This window comes from Bos mutus, chromosome 26 (assembly GCF_027580195.1).
Source record: "Bos mutus isolate GX-2022 chromosome 26, NWIPB_WYAK_1.1, whole genome shotgun sequence".
Classification (NCBI taxonomy): Eukaryota; Metazoa; Chordata; class Mammalia; order Artiodactyla; family Bovidae; genus Bos; species Bos mutus.
Window position 1 is genome coordinate 7386787 of NC_091642.1, and position 16278 is coordinate 7403064.

The 16278-nt window shown below is 49.4% G+C and overlaps 1 protein-coding gene across 6 annotated transcripts in view; it reads left to right on the forward strand.

Moving 5' to 3' along the window:
• Positions 1-16278, forward strand: part of CTBP2 (C-terminal binding protein 2) — a 168814-nt gene that overhangs the window by 35017 nt on the left and 117519 nt on the right. Inside the window, exon 1 of one of the 6 annotated variants that reach the window (XM_070363538.1) lies at positions 3721-3841. The exons of the other annotated variants lie outside the window; for them this stretch is intronic. The gene's annotated coding sequence lies outside the window, so the exon portion shown is untranslated. Of the gene's footprint in view, positions 1-3720; positions 3842-16278 lie in introns of those variants that run through there. 6 annotated transcript variants of the gene reach the window in all.

Here is a 16278-nt window from a genome sequence, read left to right on the forward strand (position 1 = left end):
GTTTAGAAAGATGGTGTGAGTCCTTGAGCTCACCCTAAAGAGAAATGATTCGTTAGAGGGAGTTATGGGATCAGAGGCCCTGTAACGACAAAGGTCCATATAGTCAAAGCTGTGGTCTTTTCAGTAGTCATACACGTATGTGAGAGCTGGGCCGTAAAGAAGGCTGAGCGCTGCAGAACTGATGCTTTCAAATTGTGGTGCCGGAGAAGACTCTTGAGAGTGCCTTGGACTGCAAGGAGATCAAACCAGTCAATCCTGAAGGAAATCAACCCTGAATATTTATCAGAAGGGCTGATGCTGAAGCCCCAATACTTTGGCCACTTGATGAGAAGAGCCAACTCATTGAAAAAGACCCTGATACTGGGAGAGATGGAGGGCAGGAGGCAAAGGGGTGACAGAGGATGAGATGGCTAGATGGCATCACCGACTCAGTGGACATAAATTTGAGCAAAGTTTGAGAGAGAGTGAAGGACAAGGGGAGCCCGGCACGCTGCAGTCCATGGGGTCTCAAAGGGTCGGACACAGCTTAGCAACTGAACAACAGCAGCAAATAGGAGTTGAGGGTTCTACCGGCAGCTGAGGTCTGGCAACGCAAGCTGCTGCTTGGGCTGGGTCCGGGGCAAACTGAGAGGCACAATGGTGAAGGAGAATTTAGGGGAAGCCATTCTGTGAGGAGCCCTTCTAACGGTACCATCTGATTGAGATGGAATTTTAGATACTTCAGGCTTCCCTGGTGTCTTAGACAGTAAAGACTCTGCCTGCAATGCAGGAAACCGGAGTTCGATCCCTGGGTCGGGAAGATCCCCTGAAGAAGAGACTAGCAACCCGCTCCAGTATTCTTGCCTGGAGAATTCCATGGACAGAGGAGCCTGGTGGGCTACAGTCCATGGGGTGGCACAGAGTCCGACGAGACTGAGTGACTAACACTTTTTTTTTTTTTTAACAATACTTTTTAACTAGACCAGTTGAGTTGAACTGGGTCATTCTCCCAAAATGACATTTGTCTCAACTGGATTTTTTTCTGGGTGTTTTTAGAGAAAATGATTGGAGTTTTCATTCTCGCCCGGGAATTGTTGTGATTCCAATGTGGAGGTAGACAAACGTGGGGGCAGGCATGGTCAGTTCCAGGATCAGAGACTTAATCAGGGTCTGGACTTGGCTGAGTCTCGGACTCCCAACAGGGTAAAGCAGTGCTGTCCATGCTAGTGAACAATCTGAGTCTGGGGGTGGGAGGGACTTGCAGTCACGTAGCTGGTATGTGGAGGTGGGAGGGTGGTGAGGTACATCTGGAGCTCCTTGGAGGGACTGAGGAAGACAGTGATTTGGGAGCATCTGAGCGGGAGTTCAGGCAAAGTTGCTGTCTCTCCTTCTTCCATATCTGCTTCTCTAGCACTTGGTGTTCTGTTCTTGCTCGTTCTGGAACTCCTTGAAGACAAGGTTATGTCTGTCTCCAAATCTGGCTTTCGGCAGTGCCTGCCCCTCCGTTGGTGCAGTAGCAGAATGGGTCTCGGAGTGGTGTGGGGTCCAGCTGGGAAGGTGGACGGCAGATGAATAGGGGCTGTCAGCCTTGACCATCAGGAAGGAGTCCATGCCAGACTTTTGGGATGAGTGGGTGTGTGTCTGTATATGGCTATAGCTACAGATATGTGTGTATACATTGGGTTCATTAAGCTTGATAGACAGCAAGGCTCAAAAATAAAGCACTGAAGCTAGAAGAGTCTACCGGGGCGGGGGTGCTGGACGGATGACTTCTGTGGGCCCCAGATGTGGGGAGACGGGAGGGAGCACATGTGGTGTTAACTGGGAAGGCCCCCCTCTTAGGAGGAGACTTGGGGTGCAGGAAGCACTCAAAAGGTCTCCCACGACACATAGACGTCTAGGTTCAGCCGTGCTCTCTGGTTTCTCCGTGGGTGCTGGGGTCAGCTTGCAGGATCTGGCCTCGCGGGTGGTGTTTACTGGCCCTTCCCCTCCACGAGGTGGGGGGGTGACAGTGGGTAGGGGTGGGGGTCCGCCACCCAAGGAAGGATGTACACCTGAATCCAAAGAGAAAGCGGAGTTCCCGTCATAACACTTCTTTCCACGTGCTTGCTCTCTGTCAAGCCCCAGTGAATAGAGAATTGGCTCTAAGTCTCAGGAGTTGCCTGTTGTAAATGGAATTAGAACTGGAGTTACAGAAACTTGGTGTCTCTGGAGCTTTCCTCTCCCATCCCCGAGAGAAGTAGGTTTCCTAGAGGCAAAGCGACCTGCCTGAGGTCACAGTGTAGGATGAGACAGCAAGGTGTCTGCAGCTGAGGTTTCTCAGCTCCAGCCCAGATTTGGTTGTGAAGCGTATCCCCCCAACCCTGGTCCTCTCCCAAGCTGCCCACGAGACGGTGGGTAATCTGTCTCCAAGGCTCCCTGAGTTGTGCGGGCACGGGTCTGGCCTCTGCTCATCTCCTTCCTCCACGGGCAGCGCCGCTTCCCCAGGAGGAAGGCAGTGGGTGCAGAGCTGGGCTGGGTGGTCTCCCCAGCCTCTGCCTTGGTGCTTCTTGAGATAATTTTAGGATCCTCCTGCAACATTGGTTGGAGAGGGTGGTGGTGAAGCAGTTGACCTACCCATGTTTCATCAAGTTTGGCTGAGATACAAACAGATTGGCAGTGAAAAGTCCCCTTTCCGTGGTCTTAGAACAGACTCAGAGAGCTCTCTGTTCCTCTGCTGTCGCCTCTGCTGACTTCTAGGGTATCCCCACGTTAGTCCCTAGTTCTGAGGTTGAGCAGTTATGAAGCGTCTGCACCCCCGTTGGACACTTGGTATGCGACATGCTTAACTGACTTGAGGTACTTTGGTCTGTTTTCTTTATGAGTGCTTGTAGTTGGCCGGGGGCTGGGGAGGCAGCCTTCGTTCTGCTTGCCTTCCAGTGGAGATGCTTTTTCCCTATTGTTGTTGCTCAGTCGCTAAGTCGTGTCTGACTCTTTGCAACGCCATGGACTGCAGCACGCCAGGCTTCCCTGTCTTTCACCATCTCCCAGAGTTTGCTCAAACTCATGTCCATTGAGTCGATGATGCCATCCAACCATCTCATCCTCTGTCGTCCCCTTCTCCTCCTGCCTTCAGTCTTTCCCAGCATCAGGGTCTTTTCCACTTGAGTTGGCTCTTCTCATCAGGTGGCCAAAGTATTGGAGCTTCATCTTTAGTTTTTACAAAAAACTACCCTTATTATTAAACCACAGTAGTGCCATGGACCGTGTGTGTTGTCTTGAGTTCCCCAAACAGTTGATGTTGACAAAGGCTTGCATTCCGTAAGTTGAGAAGAGGAGGGCTACAGTGTAAGGCTTTATCTGTATCTCTAAGCATTTCAGAAGAAAGATATATCTGTGCTCTGTGTTTAAATATAGCCTGGTGTTTGCTACTGAGTTGGAGAAGAAGCAATAGAATATGTAGGTCATTGACTTAGAAGAATGAGTTTGGAGTTTTTCTTTGCATCTGATTAACACCGTCTTACAATTGGGCTGTTGATGCTGTGCCATAATTGGGTTACACAGAGTTCAACGAGGTACCTGGGAGGGAAACTGCAGGAATCATAAGAAATACCTTTGCCCCTTAAGGCATTCAGGGGTGTGACTTGGCGTTGGTTCCAGGGGCCAGGTGCTTCACAGCCAGTGTGGAAGCGTTAAGCCCTCTGGAGTTTTATGGGGAGGAAGCATTCTCAGAGCTGCTCTCCGGAGCAGATCCCCAGGAACAAGGGGAGAGGGCTCTACCTAATCAGGGTAAATGCCAGCGGTGTATTTTAATACATGCTTGATTCAGAACGCACTGTTTGGAATTGCATATTTAAAAGGAAACTGCCGTCCCCCTTTGAAGGTACGTGACATTTAAAAGATCTGTAGCAGGCGATAGGTTTGACAGCTTCGAATTATATTTGAAAGAGTTTTTCTTTTGAGAAAGAAAATGATTACTTCTATTTTAAATGTCATCACAAAGATATAAACATGTTTAATCAAATTATATATTTAATTTATGTAGAATGTAATTTTTCTTCCCGCGGAGGAGTCGCTGGTTATTTCTTTATCAGCTTTGAAGCTGGGCAACATTTGAAAGCGTTCAGCTTTTTTGAGTAAATGGCTATTTAAGGGTTTATGGAATCCGAAAAAATAGTATTATGATGGAAATATGTTTTATCTGTACACTGTACCGAATGGCACATTTTGGGGAGAGGGGGACTACTTTCATGATTGTTTCTGGGAGGCATTGAGGATAAACTCCTGTTGAATGGATTGAAAGAAGTGTGACCCTGAAGACAATAAGGCGAGACAGCAAAGATGCTCCTGTAATTTTCTCCTTCTGGATTCTTTGAATCAGCAGGGAGGTGCCGGGGAGTATTGAGACTGACTGCCAGCTCTCCTTAAAAGGGAGACAACACGCGATCTCAGGGGACAGACTCCAAACGCCACCAAAGACCTTGAGGTTGATACAGTGTGATTAAGTTGGGTCACAAGAGGCTGACAGGGAGTTTGAGGGCAGCCTCAAGGTCCCCAGGCTGCTGGAAAAGCAGGAATGTCAGCTGTGGGTCAGCTCAGACAGGTGGCTCGCTGGTTTTGCCAATCTGCTAGGACTCACCAGCTCCAGAACTTTCTCTGAGTGAGCTGGGTGTTGGAAGGTGGCCAGCCCAGTGTACAACCACATGTGTTAGCCAGGGACGGTCTTGCCCTGTTCCAGCCTGCCTCCTGGTGTTTTGAGGCAGCCCAGTGGGGTCCGGGAGCCCTGGGGTTCCTTGCCCACTCATCCACATGGAGCAGCCCTGGGGGCTGGCTTTCTCCTGTCCTCTCTGGAGCTGTTTTGTGAGATGTGACCTGGGGAGCCCTGGGCAGCTGGCAGCAGCTGGGCAAGAGAAACCAGTCAGTTGTGCCTGTTCCCAGGAAAGATCTTACGTAGCAAGCATCTTTGCCAGCTCCAGCGGAGAAGGTCAGGGTTCAGGAGCCATGTACCCTGGCAGCCAAAGGAAGCTGATCCCAATTCAGAGCGTGAAGCGTGTCAACAGGCTAGGCTCCTTGTGGCTCCTTGTAAACAAACCCTGGTCCACCACAAAAAGGAATTGCCCTGCTTATTGGTCAGCATGCGCCAAAGGAACAGCCAAAACAGGACAAAGCTACTTGTTATTTTTGTAATTAAGTTTGTCGTTGTGATATAATCAATCACATGTAAGTTGTTAAGACCCTTTACCTGGTTTTCCCCCAGTTGGTAACATCTTGTAAAACATAGTGATGATAAGGTGACCAGGAAACTGATACTGATACAATCCGCAGATACTGTTCAGATTTCCCCAGTGTTACATGTATTTGTTTGGGTGTATTCACTTCTCCTGTAGTTGTATCATGTTCCACCATGAAGATACACAACAGTGTCCCAGCCCACAAGGGTGTCCCCTGTTCCCCGTTTCCAGCCACACCCACTTTAGGTGGCGCAGACAGTTCATGGCCAGCATACAAGCTTGTCAGCAGGGCTGGCTGACTTCCAAAACCCTGCTTACTCAGAGAAAGTTCTGGAGCTAGAGTGTCCTGCCTCCTCCCCAGGCCCTAAAGCCTGACAGCCTCTCATCTGTTCTCCATCTCTGTAATTTTGTCCCTTAAGAATGCTATAGAAATGGAATCAGATGATATGTGATGCGTAGCCTTTTGGGGCAGAGTGTTTTCCCTCAGCACAGTTCCCTTTGAAATTCATTCAGGTATTGCCGGCTGGTTCCTTTTTGTTGCTGAGGAATATTCCATCCCAAGATTTTTTAACTCAGTCTTAGACTGGAACCCTGGGTAAGAGGAGATGCATCGTGGAAACCTGAGAGTTGCAAAATGAGAGGAGTGAGACCTCTCTGGCCTCTGCTTAGCTTGCCCGCATCTTGCAGCAGATGTCCATGGGGGTGGTGTTTGAAGAAGCTTGTGTGCTCTGATAGCTTGGCTGGTTTGGGAAGCCAGTGGAAGGGCCTGCCTTCACCCTGTGAGTTCTGTTCACCTGTGCTGTTGTGATTTTGAACCGTGCACCCGGACTGAAACAAAAGTTGGGATAAAAGGTGACTGGATTTTGATATTTTATTATTAGCACCGCTGCTATGAAAATAACAGACGGAAGTTCTGGTCTTGTGCACAAGAGAAGTTAAAAACTGCGTGAGCATGATTTCTTTAGAGGAAACCCTGAGCACCTCACTGGCGTTGGCATGCCTTCATGAGAGCTGTAAAGTGACATAGCCCCAGAATCTAATTTCACAGGGAAAGTTTTGAGGTGTTCTTCCCTCAGAAAGTGGATGTATTTGCACTGTGTTAAACATACATGCTTGTGTATTTGCACACGTGTCCTGTCAGTGAGGACAACATTTATGAAGATATTACCCCTATGCAAGGTCATCTGTATTTTCAAAATTAATGAGTGCAACGGAGTGATTCGGTATGTGAAGAAGTTCGTTGACGATCCCCAGTGTTACTTAGCCTGATACATATGAATCAGGAGGTTTGTATCATCAGGCTGTTTGTAGGGGGAGGTTCCCTTTCCCGATAAGATGCTCTCTGAGGTCTCATCTGGCTCTGGGATTTATTCTTTCTTTTTTTTTTGGCTGCACTGCACGCCATGTGGGAATGTGGGATCTTAGTTCTCCGACTAGGGATCGAAGCCGCGTCCTCTGCAGCCATGTACGGAAAGTGCAGAGTCGTAACCGCTGGAACACCGGGGAAGTCCCTGGGATTCATTCTGAAGACTAGAGTTTGTTGCCTGTAGAGGAGACTTACTTTGGCCCCGTGAATTTCCTTTCCATTCGACCTTGGGGGTCTTCACTCGTGTTTGTATTTGCGGGGTTGCACTGCATCCTGCTCCCTGCCACATGCCTAGCGCTGTAAATGGATTTTAAAAAGTGAAGTCTTCTCTTTGGTTGCAGGTACAGCAGCCGGTCCATTTGATGGCAGTGAAGCGCTTCATGTCACACCGAAATCTCCCCTGAATCTATAGGTTTGGGTTTGAATACATTTGTTTTGAAATAAAACAGAATTTCCTTTAGGCCTTTCTTCTTCGCAGGACTCTGGATTCTTGAATCACCCTAGTCCTGTTAGAAAAGCATTTGTTACACAGTAGAAGTGTTCACAGATACATGTTAGAGCTGAGTGCTTTATCTGTGGCATCATGCATCACCCCACTGTGACCCCTCATTCTAGGTAAGAGCGGTCATGTCCTGGGTTTATTGGTGAAGAAGCGAAACAAGGGATCAGGCAGCTTTTCTGGAGCCACTCACAGCCCTTCAGTGCTCCTTGCTAGTGGGCTGGTCTCCAAGTTCTCCAAGATAAAAATTATGATGTCCCTGCTCACCTTCCCTGGTGGCAGCCATCAGGTTTCCCTGGTGGCCCAGATGGTAAAGAATCGCTTGCAGTGCAAGAGACGTGGGTTCAACCCCTGGGTCAGGAAGATCCCCTGGAGGAGGAAATGGCAACCCACTCCAGTTTTCTGGGAAATCCCATGGACAGAGGAGCCTGGTGGGTACAGTCCATGAGGCTGCAAAGAGTTGGACACGATGGAGGGATTAACGCCCTTCACTGCTCACCTGGAGCTGACCAATTAAACCAGTGAGAAACCTGGTAACGTGGTCAGTGCCCTTACAATACACGATAGAGTTGGAGGTGGGGAAACAGTTGGTGAGAGCTGGGGTCTGAGGGGTTGCTAACCAGCTGAATTCATTTTTACCCAACTTCCTCCCAGCTCGATACTCTGCCTATAGTCCCATGGTCAGTAGCAGTTGGTATCTAAACCTAGTCACTATTTTTGTGAGTAATTTTTCCAGGGCTTGTGAACTCAGCCGTTTGACTGTCAAGTCATATATATGTGTGGTGTGTATGTTTGCTTTTTATGCTTCTCTCTGCTCATTCTTCTGCAGTCTAGTCTGTAGCCAAGAACTTGGCTGGAGCCTGCCAAGTCCACCTTGTGGCAGTGCCATCCTGTCCTGCAGGCCCTGGGGAGAGTGGGTTCTGAGCTCCTGTGGGCGTCAAGGGATCCCCACTGCACTGCTGCCCCTCCCCCTGCCCCTCTGGGCTTCTCCCAGGTCGATTGGCCACTGGAATTCAGATTGATGTGTTGGCATCCAGACGAGGGACACCTTTTTGTTTTAAGAGTTTTTAATGTTTTTTTAAAAAAACCCCACTTTTAAAAAGTCTTTATTGAATTTGTTACAGTATTGCTGCTATATTTTATGTTTTGGTTTTTTGGCCCTGAGGCATGTGGGATCCAACCCACATCCTCTACATTGGAAGGTGAAGTCTTAACCACTGGGCCGCCAAGGAAGTCCATCACCCTGTTTTTAGATTAACTTCATGAGCTTGGAGGGGATACCTTACTACTTCCTTTTGGACTCACCTGCACGATGCAGCTTTACTTAAGGGCTTAGATCCTAAGTAGAGCCAGGAAGCATCGGCAGCAGCTCCGTTGCTGTATTCCCAGCCTCAGCTCCCTCTCCTGATGTAGAAGCCCACACAGACTCACTGTGCGTTTTCCAGATTGTAAGAAACCTGCCCTTTACAGAAAATAGAGAAATCAAGGAAAATATGAAGACTGTTTTTATGATCCAAAAGACTTCTATTTTAAAAATCGCCTTAGCATGGAAAAATAATTTCTCTTAACACTTTGGGTGTATTTTCTGTCTCGTGCACTAAGAAGTTGGAGAAGGAAATGGCAACCCACTCCAGTGTTCTTGCCTGGAGAATCCCAGGGAGGGAGGAGCCTGGTGGGCTGCCGTCTATGGGGTTGCGCAGAGTCGGACACGACTGAAGCGACTTAGCAGCACTAAGAAGTGAAATTCACTATTCAAAGAATATTTTTTTTAATTTATAAGATTTGGAGTCTGTTTGTTTTTCCATTTGACCTACAAGTGTTTTTCCTAAGTTATGAAGTGTTTTTGAATTTTTAAAACTGAATATTATTATCTGTTGAGATTACAGGTATCGTAACATACGTAGGTATACCATGATAATTGTTTGTCATGTCTATAGTGTCGCAGAAATGGTTATCCAGCTCTTTTCTGTTTTAGGGATCATCTTAGGTGGTTTGTATTTTTGGCGTGGTATGTGGAATCTTGGTTCTCAGACCAGAGATCAAACCCATGCCGTTTGCATTGGAAGTGCAGAGTCTTAACCACTGGCTGCCAGGGAAACCCCTGAGATGATTTATTTTTATTTTTATCATGGCTCCTCTAGTTACTGCTTAGGGGTAGAATGAGCTGGGGGATGAACTCTAACTTTTCAGAAATGGTACTCTTTCATACTCCCACTGAAGTGGTGGGAGTTGGGGGGGTGTTTGTCTCACCAACTCTTCAAACATTGTGTTCTGCCATCCGTGGATTTTACGTTAAAAATCCTCAGCTCAGTGGGTTTTTTGTCTCTTTGTTGAGCATCAGGAGACTTGCTTGCTGTCTGACCCTGTGCGCCTGCTCAGTGGGGTACCTGATGGAAAGGAACTCAGCATACCTCTTCTGCGCCCTGCAATCTAACAGGGAGAAAGCCGAGGCCGGGGCGTTCTTTCAAGATGCCCCACTGGTTAGTGGTTGCTACTTGGCTATGTTCTCTTCGTGGGCTAGCCCATCTCTCTCCCAGTCCTGGCAGGTTCTGGCACCTCTCCTAGAGGTGGAAGTGCCTGGGCCTGTAGCTCTCTGGTTCACTTACTGTCTGGATCTACAAAAGGCCACCTACAGTATCTCTGATTTGTCTTATGGACTTATACCCCTGTCGCCTGATGCACTGAGCCAGGCTGATTGTAAGGGGGTCCTTCCCCAGAAAGGACTCTCCACCCCTGGGCATTTCAGAGTTAACAAGGCGGCTTCACGGCTTGTCTGACATTGGGACAGACGCTCGGGGTCACAGCCAGGCTTCTGGGAGCTGGGGGTCAGACTGCTCAGACCAGCACTTCCACGGCCAGCTGGGCAGTTGAGGGTGTGGGAACGCTGCTTGAATTCACAGGATGACATCGTTGTGTGTGGGTTGCTGCTCACGGCTCCACTTCTCTCTCTTTCTTTCAAAACTTGGCTCACATCCGGCCTGAGCACCCGTCGATTTGCTTTCCACGTTCATTTTTCCAGCTGTATCCAACCCCACCTCCACCCCCAATCTGGCATCCTGATGCCCTTGTTTATTTCTCCATCTCTGGAGCCACTGAGAGCAGAGGCTTTCTCCAGACGATTGAAGCCCAGCTAATGCTATGAGGCTAGACTCCTCCCGGTCACCTAGCCCGGCTCAAATCTGCTGGCTCTGTAGGGTGGGTGCGAAAGCAAAAAGCTCAAAGGCAGCTGAGGAATGGACACATTAATTGACTACATCTGAGACAACACTGAGAAAATACCCTATTTTGTTTTCCTTAAGAAAGCGGCTGGGTTCCAAGACTTCCCTTACACTTTTCCACTGGCTGTCCTTATATTTGAAGACAGAGTTCTGAAATCTTGGCTGTTGGGCCTCTTCGTGTTCTTAAAGCTTAAACCCAGCTGAAGATATTTAATATTACAAAATTTCCATAAGCGTTCCCTCTGCAAAGACTGGATGTGAAGTTCGTGCCTGGAGGGCACGTTTCTTCTTGAAGCTGGAACTCTTGGATGCTGGGGTAATCATGAAGTGTTGATTTGACCTTAGGTGTCTTGATAGTAGCGTAATTGTATCGGGACATGGAAAATTAACTTTCAGGGTCTCCACCCCTCCTCAATAAAGGGTAATTGTTTCCAAGCTAATTAATACGGTTTATTCATTATTAGGCAATGGTATATGGAATTGAATCCTGGGAAGGAATGACACGGCTGTAGAAGGGGAAGGCATCTCAGGTCATACCGTTTTAACTCTGTCTTGCCCAGCTTTTCCGTCTTTGTAGGACTTTGTCCTTCCCTGGTGACAACCAGTCCAGAATTCCACACTGTTTTATGCCTGCTGGACCAGGTCTTTCTGGGGGCGAGAGGGCTGTTAACAGCCCCTGTGAGAGGCTGGGCCCCACCCCAGGCAACTTGGGTCAGCCTGAGGTCCTGGTTGGGGTCAGATCACACTTGTGTGGCCCCCGAGTTCTGAGCCCAGGGGCAGAGGTTGGGGGGAGCGTCTACATCCCAGCAGCTCCTGACCCCTCCCACTCAACCCACCTCACCCGCAGCTGCTCAGAGATGCCCTTCTGTGCTCCCAGCAGCCCCCCATGTATGCAGCTCTGGTCCCCTGACCCAGTCGAAGTCCGAAAACATCTGTTTCTGTCATGGATGATCGTGGGTCCCTGGATGTCGGGGAGAGCTGCTGAGGGTGGTCAGGTGTGAATCAGGAGCTGGAGGGGTTGGGGGCGGGGCCTAGGCTGTTCAGGGGTCCCGTGAGCTGTGCTCCAGGAGCCTGTGGCCTCAGATTGGCACCTCTGTGTGAGTGTCCTTCTGTCTGGGTGTGCCTCTTTGGCCAGAGGACTTCTTTTTGCTGATAGAGGTGGGTCGGTTCTGCAAGGCAGGCGTTTGGTTTCTCTTGGGGACTTCTGGGTTCCATGTCTGCTTGAGGCTTTTCCCCACCCACCACCCTTGAACTTGAGATAGTTCTGAGGCCCTGCTGTGGATACACAGGGAAAGCCCCTGGCACCCACTTCCCGGGCCCTCACGTCCTTACTGTGACCCCATCCCTGAGGGTCACCCCCCTTTTGCACAGATTGACACGGTGCTGTGTGGCTGGTGTGTGCAGTGGGAACGGTGAACAGGTTGAGACAGGCGTGGCCTGGGGTGACCTCTAGATCACCATGGCTCCCCAAGACCAGCTTTTGTCTAAAGCTGGGGCTCAGGTTCCGTGTCTGTGGGTCCCTCTTGCAGCAACCCATGGGCAAGTGGTTCCTTCTGCCTGGGGTGCAGGTGGGCAGCTGGATGCCCCAGGTGGGGCCCTGCAGCTGTGGGCAGCTGACCAGCATTTCCGAGAGTGACCGTGCATCACTTCAGTCATACTTATTTAAAAAACTTTTTGTTTTGGTATAGCCAGTTAACGATGCTGTGATAGTTTGAGGTGGACAGCAAAGGGACTCAGCCGTACCTACACATGTATCCATTGTCCCCTAAATTCTCCTCCCATCCTGGCTGCCGCGTAACATTGAGCAGAGTTCCCTGTGCTGTACAGGAGGTTTTTGTTGGTTATCCATTTTAAACGCAGCCGTGTGTACCTGTCCATCCCGAGCTTCCCTACGACCCCTTCCCCTCATCCCCTTCTTACAACCCTAGACGCATCCTCTGAAGCCTGAGTCTGCTTCTGTTTTGTAGATAAGTTCATGGGTGTCATTTCTTTTTAGATTCTGCATCTAAAGGATGTCATACGCTATTTCTCCGTCTCTGTCTGACTTCACTCAGTATGTTCAGTTGTAAATTTGATAACAGGCGCCCTCTTGAGAGGGCCCACCAGCAGCATCTGAGCTGAGAACAGTGACGAGCGCGAAGCCTGGGATTCTGGACCATTCTCCACCTGGTCCCGTGTTCCTTTCCTGAGCCTTGCCTCAGGACTCTCACCATGGGGAGGGCGGGTCCACCCTGCCGGCAGGGAGTATGCGGGTCCCTTCGTGACCTGGCAAGAGGTACTGGACTCTTCGGCCAAACGGGAACCATTTATCTCATGATGCGAGCAGAGACTGGTTTGGTCCTTAGCTGAGGCTGGTGATGACACACTCATGTCAGAGTCACGTGCCAGTATCTGATGACCCCTAGCATTTATGGAGCATTTGCTGGACCCTGCCCTGTGCCGAGCCCCCCAGGCATGATCTCTTTGAAAGGACCTGATCAGCCGTGAAGCAGATGCTGTCACCTCCATCTCAGATGCGACAGAGTCCCAGGGCATTGGTGACCTTGACCCGAGGAGCCTGGGATTCTCCGTGGTGTCCTGTTAACTCCACGCTCTCCCCTCCATTCCTCCCCACTCGCCCCTCTACTGCAGTAAATTCGTGATTGCCTGAGGGAAGAGTCTGTGGACTACTTTCTGGTTCTCCGTTGAAGTACTAAATTTTTAAAATTCATTTTTGGCAGCACTGGGTCTTTGTGGCCACTCACAGCCTTTCTCTAGTTGGCAGCGAGCAGGGGCCACTCTCTGGCCGCGGTACGGGGGCTTCTCATCGCACCCACTGGTTGCAGCGCTGGGGCCCTACTTGCTCCGTGGCATGTGGACCAGGGATCAAACCTCTGTCCCCCTTAATGGATAAGGCGGATTCTTAACCACTGGACCAGCAGGAAAGTCCAGAAGTACTAAATGTGAAGGGGGCCCTCTGGATCCGAGATAAGCACAGCATGAAGGAGGGCAGGTTCCAGTTAAGACCCATGTTCTCTCTGCACCAGGTTTTCTTGCTTCTGTCCACAGTTAGCCCTTGAGGACCTCCTCTTCTGCTCACAGATGTCCAGGCCAGGCCTCGCTTTTGCTCACTGACCACCTTGTTCCTCCCAGCCAGAGGGAGAGGAACAGAGGCGCTTTCCTTGGAAGCCTGCCCCCGCTGCCCATGGCTGGACAGAGGACAGGCATTTCAAAGCCTCCGTGACCCAAATGTGAGTCCAACAGAGCAGAGAATCCAGGTGGGGTTCAGGCAGGCCCCGGGTGGTAGCAGAGCTGACTCATCACAGCTTTAGAGGCGTTAGAAATGGTTCATCCATAGTAAGTGCCGGTAAGTGGGCACTTTGTGGTACCTGCCGCAGGTAGGGTTGGGGGGAGTCCCAGGGAGCCCACGCTGGGCTACCCACATGCCCCTCTTGTAGAGTTTGGATGGAGCAGGACCTTCATGCAGGGCACGGAGCGGAGCACAGTGGCCACTGCTTGAGAGAGCAAAGTTCAAGTGGGAACGGGGCTGGTCCTTCCGGAATGAGTCTCTCAGGCGCCCTTGCAGACCTTTTTAGAGTGCATCTCTTTCAGTTTTAACTGTGGACCTAAAAGGTAATTTTCATACGCTCAACTCAGGATAGGAAGAAACTAAAAGTCCAGCTGGTGGGGACCCTGCCAGGCAATGCGTCTCAATTTGTGAGTTTCCTGCATGAAAAGCCTAGCCTTGGCTCAGACCCCCGCAGGCCCTGGGTGCTGCCCCTGCGCGCGCGCATGTGTGCGTGCATGAGCTCACACCTTTATCATCAACTGCGGCAGAACACATTTGCCAAGTGGGTGCTGCCCCTTCTCGTGTATGTGTGTGTGTTGCCCCTCCCCTCCTGTGTGTGTGCACGCACTCACACCTTCATCATTATCAACTGTGGCGGAACACATTTGCCAAGTGATGTTTAATAGATTCACCCAGGTTATTGTACAAAAATAGATGCCCTTTCCCTTGGCCAGATGAAGCCAAGTCAGCTTGGAGTTTCCTGGCCTTTACTGGCTGAGGCCAAGTTTTGTACTTGGTGGGACAGCCCGCTTAGGTTCCTGGGGTTGCTGGTTTAGGAGCGGTGGTGATTTTAATCAGCCCAGTCATTTCTGTGTCTTGCTGTATACTCCTGGAAGTTCTTAGAGGAATCCTGCCAAGAAAATTTCCCCTGGCGAATCCACGGGGCACGGCTCCCCGTTGTACTGTCATCAAGTATCTACGGAAACAAAGTGTTTTTGAATTTTTAGCCTTTCTGTGGCTCCAGCCTTTTTAAGTACTTCTTTTCCACCTTCAAGTAACAATGGGCACTCGCTTTAAAGATTCTGACAGTCTTCCAAGCTTTTTAACGTTCTTAATCCGCTAAAGGAGCTGTCACTGTTCACTTGGGCAGACTGCAGGCTTTTCCAAATTTTTGGCTTGAAATTCCATGGAAGGTCACCTCCTCTGTGAGGCCTTCTGCACAGGTGGGGTTGTCTGTTCCCTGTTTAATTAATTTTACTGTGAAGTATCTCAAGGAGAGAGTCTGTACCCACCACTAAGATCAGGTCGATTTAACAAGTCACCTTTGTCATCGGGCCTTCGTTGAATGTTACTGACATGCGTGTGTGTACACACACACTTGTATGTTGCTGTTTAGTGGCTCAGTCATGTCCGACTCTTTTGCAGCTCCATGAACTGTAGCCTGTCAGGCTCCTTGGTCCATGGGATTTCCCAGGCAAGAATACAGGAGTGGGTTTCCATTTCCTTCTCCAAGAAGTCTTCCTGACCTAGGGATTGGGAGGTCCACATCTGCATCGGCAGGCAGATTCTTTACCCCTGAGCCACCTGGGAAGCCTTTTAAACATAAATAAATAAATATATATATATATATTTAATATGACTGACTCGATGGATGTGAGTCTCAGTGAACTCCGGGAGTTGGTGATGGACAGGGAGGCCTGGCGTGCTGCGATTTATGGGGTCGCAAAGAGTCGGACACGACTGAGCATCTGATCTGATATATATATATATAATATATATATATATATTTTTTTTAGTTAAATGTTTGATTTCCCGCTGTGTTCCATGTTTGATTTCCCGCTGTTTTCCATGTTTGATTTCCCGCGGTGTTCCATACCTGGAGGAATTTGGAGATGAATGATGTGTAATCAAGGCATTAAAATATTCTAGAGACTTGATGATGTGCAGAGTATGTCGCAGCCTGGCAGTCTGACGTGAAGGTGTTACAGAAGATGTCCAGGAGATGGGATTTGAAGGGTGGATGAGACTTCTTAGGCAGGTTCTCGCTGCCTCCACAGGATGTTCCCTTGGCTGTGATAGATACTTAGTCAAGGAAACTGTCATTAGAGGCTTGCAACCATTGAGAGCCCATGACTGTCCGTCCCTTCCCAGCACGTCAGAGATTGGATGTCTCTGCTCTCCCCACCCACTCCCTTGAATTGGAAAGTTTGGGGTGTAAGGCAGTGTGGGGCACAGTGGGAGTGAATTACTTCTTGCCTTTGGGTATATGCTAACCCTGACCGTAGAGACCACCATGTTCCCGTTCTTGACTCAGTACCAGTGGACAAGCAGAAGCTGGCTGGTGTCAGGGTTTGGACCCTTCCTTACATTAGAAAGAGCACAGGAATATGGCGTTCTTTCTTTCTTTCTTTTTCTTTTAATTAAGAAATTATTTATTTATTTGGCTGTGTTGGGCCTCAGTTGCAGCATGTAGAATTGTTAGTTGCAGCACGTGGGAGCGAGTTCCCTGATCAGGGGTTGAACCCGGACCACCTGTATTGGGAACGTGGCGTCTTAGCCATTTGACCACCAGGGAAGTCTCGGGAGTATGGTTTCTTTTGAATGGTTTGAAAAGTAGAGTGCAGCTGGGAAACAGGTTACAGTAATTTCATACATTTTTTAAAAACATCAATCAACCTTTTGAATGCTGCTTGATTGTAAGGTGAGCCTGGAAATGGTCAGGGCCGGCTGCAAGAGTT